Raw genomic sequence first — 6000 nt, 5'->3', positions numbered from 1 at the left:
AGTTGAGCGTTTTAGACATAGGGCATCCATTCCCTAGTCGCCTTTTGCCAATATTAGGGCTCCAATCCCTGAGTTGAGCCTTTTAGACATAGGGCATCTATTCCCTAGTCTCCTTTTGCCAACATTAGGGCTCCAATCCCTAAGTTGAGTTTTTAGACATAGGGCCTCCATTCCCTAGTCACCTTTTGCCAAAATTAGGGCTCTAATCCCTGAGTTGAGCCTTTTTGACATAGGTCCTCCATTTCCTAGTCTCCATTTGTCAACATTCGGACTCCAATCCCTAAGTTAAGCCTTTTAGACATAGGGCCTCTTTTCTCTAGTCGCCTTTTGCCAACATTAGGGCTCCAATCCCTAAGTTGAGCTTTTTAGACATAGGGCCTCCATTCACTAGTCACTTTTTGCCAACATTAGGGCTCCAATCCCTGAGTTGAGCCTTTTTAGACATAGGGCATCCATTCCCTAGTCGCCTTTTGCCAACATTACGGCTCCAATCCCTGAGTTGAGCTTTTTCGACATAGGGCATCCATTCCCTAGTCGCCTTTTGCCAATATTAGGGGTCCAATCCCTGAGTTGAGCCTTTTAGACATAGGGCCTCCATTCCCTAGTCGCCTTTTGCCAACATTAGGGCTCCAATCCCTGAGTTGAGCCTTTTAGACATAGAGCCTCCATTCCCTAGGCGCCTTTTTTTACCAACATTAGGGATTCAATCCCTGAGTTGAGATTTTTAGACATAGGGCATCCATTCCCTAGTCTCCATTTGTCAATATTAGGAGTCCAATCCCTAAGTTAAGCCTTTTAGACTTGGGGCCTCCATTCTCTAGTCGCCTTTTGCCAACATTAGGGCTCCAATCCCTAAGTTGAGCTTTTTAGACATAGGGCTTCCATTCCCTAGTCACCTTTTGCCAACATTAGGGCTCAAATCCCTGAGTTGAGCATTTTTAGACATAGGGCATCCATTCCCTAGTCGCCTTTTGCCAACATTAGGGGTCCAATCCCTGAGTTGAGCCTTTTAGACATAGGGCATCCATTCCCTAGTCGCCTTTTGCCAATATTAGGGCTCCAATCCCTGAGTTGAGCCTTTTAGACATAGGGCATCCATTCCCTAGTCTCCTTTTGCCAACATTAGGGCTCCAATCCCTAAGTTGAGTTTTTAGACATAGGGCCTCCATTCCCTAGTCACCTTTTGCCAAAATTAGGGCTCCAATCCCTGAGTTGAGCCTTTTAGACATAGGCCCTCCATTTCCTAGTCTCCATTTGTCAACATTAGGACTTCAATCCCTAAGTTAAGCCTTTTAGACATAGGGCCTCTATTCTCTAGTCGCCTTTTGCCAACATTAGGGCTCTAATGCCTATGTTAAGCTTTTTAGACATAGGGCCTCCATTCCCTAGTCGTTTTTTCTGCCAACATTAGGGCTCCAATCCCTGAGTTGAGCCTTTTCGACATAGGGCATCCATTCCCTAGTCGCCTTTTGCCAACATTAGGGGTCTAATCCCTGAGTTGAGCCTTTTAGACATAGGGCCTCCATTCCCCAGTCGCCTTTTGCCAACATTAGGGCTCTAATCCCTGAGTTTAGCCTTTGAGACATAGGGACTCCATTCCCTTGTCGCCTTTTGCCAGCATTAGGGCTTCAATCCCTGAGTTGAGCCTTTTTAGACATAGGGCCTCCATTCCCTAGTCGTTTTTTCTGCCAATATTAGGGCTCCAATTCCTGAGTTAAGCCTTTTAGACATAGGGCCTCCATTCCCTAGGTTCTTTTTTTTATCAATATTAGGGCTCCAATCCCTGAGTTGAGATTTTTAGACATAGGACCTCCATTCCCTAGTCTCCATTTGCTAACACTAGGGCTCCAATCCCTGAATTGAGCCTTTTAGACATAGGGCCTCCATTCCCAAGTCGCCTGTTGCCAACATTAGGGCTCCAATCCTTGAGTTGAGCCTTTTTAGACATAGGGCCTTCATTCCCTAGTCGCCTTTTGCCAACATTAGGGCTCCAATCCTTGAGTTGAGCCTTTTAGACATAGGGCCTCCATTCCCTAGTCGCCTTTTGCCAGCATTAGGGCTCAAATCCCTGAGTTGAGCCTTTTTAGACATAGGGCCTCCATTCCCTAGTCGCCTTTAGCCAACATTAGGGCTCTAATCCCTGAGTTTAGCCTTTGAGACATAGGGCGTCCATTCCCTTGTCGCCTTTTGCCAGCATTAGGGCTCCAATCCCTGAGTTGAGCCTTTTTAGACATAGGGCCTCCATTCCCTAGTCGTTTTTTCTGCCAATATTAGGGCTCCAATTCCTGAGTTGAGCCTTTTAGACATAGGGCCTCCATTCCCTAGGCTCCTTTTTTTATCATTATTAGGTCTCCAATCCCTGAGTTGAGCTTTTTAGACATAGGGCATCCATTCCCTAGGCTCCTTTTTTTATCAATATTAGGGCTCCAATCCCTGAGTTGAGCTTTTTAGACATAGGGCCTCCATTCCCTAGTCGTTTTTTCTGCCAATATTAGGGCTCCAATTCCTGAGTTGAGCCTTTTAGACATAGGGCCTCCATTCCCTAGGCTCCTTTTTTTATCAATATTAGGGCTCCAATCCCTGAGTTGAGCTTTTTAGACATAGGGCATCCATTCCCTAGGCTCCTTTTTTTATCAATATTAGGGCTCCAATCCCTGAGTTGAGCTTTTTAGACATAGGGCATCCATTCCCTAGTCGCCTTTTGCCAACATTAGGGGTCCAATCCCTGAGTTGAGACTTTTAGACATAGGACATCCATTCCCTAGTCGCCTTTTGCCAATATTAGGGCTCCAATCCCAGAGTTGAACCTTTTAGACATAGGTCCTCCATTTCCTAGTCTCCATTTGTCAACATTAGGACTCCAATCCCTAAGTTAAGCCTCTTAGACATACGGCCTCCATTCTCTAGTCGCCTTTTTCCAACATTAGGGCTTCAATCCCTAAGTTGAGCTTTTTAGACATAGGGCCTACATTCCCTAGTCACCTTTTACCAACATTAGGGCTCCAATCCCTGAGTTGAGCTTTTTTAGACATAGGGCATCCATTCCCTAGTCGCCTTTTGCCAACATTAGGGCTCCAATCCCTAAGTTGAGCTTTTTCGACATAGGGCATCCATTCCCTAGTTGCCTTTTGCCAACATTAGGGGTCCAATCCCTGAGTTGAGCCTTTCAGACATAGGGCCTCCATTCCCTAGTCGCCTTTTGCCAATATTAGGGCTCCAATCCATGAGTTTAGCCTTTGAGACATTGGGCCTCCATTCCCTAGTCGCCTTTTGCCAGAATTACGGCTCCAATCCCTGAGTTGAGCCTTTTTAGACATAGGGCCTCCATTCCCTAGTCGTTTTTTCTGCCAATATTAGGGCTCCAATTCCTGAGTTGAGCCGTTTAGACATAGGGCCTCCATTCCCTAGGCGCCTTTTTTTATCAGCATTAGGGCTTCAATCCCTGAGTTGAGATTTTTAAACATAGGACCTCCATTCCCTAGTCTCCATTTGCCAACACTAGGGCTCCAATCCCTGAATTGAGCCTTTTAGACATAGGGCCTCCATTCCCAAGTCGCCTGTTGCCAACATTAGGGCTCCAATCCTTGTGTTGAGCCTTTTTAGATATAGGGCCTTCATTCCCTAGTCACCTTTTGCCAACATTAGGGCTCCAATCCTTGAATTGAGCCTTTTAGACATATGGCATCCATTCCCTAGTCACCTTTTGCTAGCATTAGGGCTACAATCCCTGAGTTGAGCCTTTTTAGACATAGGGCCTCCATTCCCAAGTCGCTTTTTCTGCCAACATTAGGGCTCTAATCCCAGAGTTGAACCTTTTAGACATAGGGCCTCCATTCCCTAGGCGCCTTATTTTACCAACATTAGGGCTTCAATCCCTGAGTATAGATTTTTAGACATAGGGCCTCCATTCCCTAGTCTCCATTTGCCAACATTAGGGCTTCAATCCTTGAGTTGAGCCTTTTAGACATAGGGCCTCCATTCTCTAGTCGCCTTTTGCCAACATTAGGGCTCCAATCCCTGAGTTGAGCTTTATAGACATAGGTCCTCCATTCCCTAGTCACCTTTTGCCAATATTAGGGCTCCAATCCCTGAGTTGAGCCTTTTTAGACATAGGGCCTCCATTCTCTAGTCTCATTTTGCAAACATTTGGGCTCCAATCCCTGAGTTGAGTTTTTTAGACATAGGGCATCCATTCCCTAGTTGCCTTTTGCCAACATTAGGGGTCCAATCCCAGAGTTGAGCCTTTTAGACATAGGGTATCCATTCCCTACTCGCCTTTTGCCAACATTAGGGCTCCAATCCCTGAGTTGAGCCTTTTAGACATAGGGCATCCATTCCCTAGTCGCCTTTTCCCAACATTAGGGCTCCAATCCCTGAGTTGAGCCTTTGAGACATAGGGCCTCCATTCCCTAGTCGCCTTTTGCCAACATTAGGGCTCCAATACCTGAGTTGAGCCTTTGAGACATAGGGCCTCCATTCTCTAGTCGCCTGTTGCCAACATTAGGGCTCCAATCCTTGAGTTGAGCCTTTTTAGACATAGGGCCTTCATTCCCTAGTCGCCTTTTGCCAACATTAGGGCTCCAATCCCTGAGTTGAGCTTTTTAGACATAGGGCATCCATTCCCTAGGCTCCTTTTTTTATCAATATTAGGGCTCCAATCCCTGAGTTGAGCTTTTTAGACATAGGGCATCCATTCCCTAGGCGTTTTTTCTGCCAATATTAGGGCTCCAATCCTTGAGTTGAGCCTTTCAGACATAGGGCCTCCATTCCCTAGTCGCCTTTTGCCAATATTAGGGCTCCAATCCATGAGTTTAGCCTTTGAGACATTGGGCCTCCATTCCCTAGTCGCCTTTTGCCAGAATTACGGCTCCAATCCCTGAGTTGAGCCTTTTTAGACATAGGGCCTCCATTCCCTAGTCGTTTTTTCTGCCAATATTAGGGCTCCAATTCCTGAGTTGAGCCGTTTAGACATAGGGCCTCCATTCCCTAGGCGCCTTTTTTTATCAGCATTAGGGCTTCAATCCCTGAGTTGAGATTTTTAAACATAGGACCTCCATTCCCTAGTCTCCATTTGCCAACACTAGGGCTCCAATCCCTGAATTGAGCCTTTTAGACATAGGGCCTCCATTCCCAAGTCGCCTGTTGCCAACATTAGGGCTCCAATCCTTGTGTTGAGCCTTTTTAGATATAGGGCCTTCATTCCCTAGTCACCTTTTGACAACATTAGGGCTCCAATCCTTGAATTGAGCCTTTTAGACATATGGCATCCATTCCCTAGTCACCTTTTGCTAGCATTAGGGCTACAATCCCTGAGTTGAGCCTTTTTAGACATAGGGCCTCCATTCCCAAGTCGCTTTTTCTGCCAACATTAGGGCTCTAATCCCGGAGTTGAACCTTTTAGACATAGGGCCTCCATTCCCTAGGCGCCTTATTTTACCAACATTAGGGCTTCAATCCCTGAGTATAGATTTTTAGACATAGGGCCTCCATTCCCTAGTCTCCATTTGCCAACATTAGGGCTTCAATCCTTGAGTTGAGCCTTTTAGACATAGGGCCTCCATTCTCTAGTCGCCTTTTGCCAACATTAGGGCTCCAATCCCTGAGTTGAGCTTTATAGACATAGGTCCTCCATTCCCTAGTCACCTTTTGCCAATATTAGGGCTCCAATCCCTGAGTTGAGCCTTTTTAGACATAGGGCCTCCATTCTCTAGTCTCATTTTGCAAACATTTGGGCTCCAATCCCTGAGTTGAGTTTTTTAGACATAGGGCATCCATTCCCTAGTTGCCTTTTGCCAACATTAGGGGTCCAATCCCAGAGTTGAGCCTTTTAGACATAGGGTATCCATTCCCTACTCGCCTTTTGCCAACATTAGGGCTCCAATCCCTGAGTTGAGCCTTTTAGACATAGGGCATCCATTCCCTAGTCGCCTTTTCCCAACATTAGGGCTCCAATCCCTGAGTTGAGCCTTTGAGACATAGGGCCTCCATTCCCTAGTCGCC

The sequence above is a fragment of the Nicotiana sylvestris genome, chromosome 12 (assembly GCF_000393655.2).
Source record: "Nicotiana sylvestris chromosome 12, ASM39365v2, whole genome shotgun sequence".
NCBI classification, from domain to species: domain Eukaryota; kingdom Viridiplantae; phylum Streptophyta; class Magnoliopsida; order Solanales; family Solanaceae; genus Nicotiana; species Nicotiana sylvestris.
Note: the sequence above shows the minus strand (reverse complement) of the source record.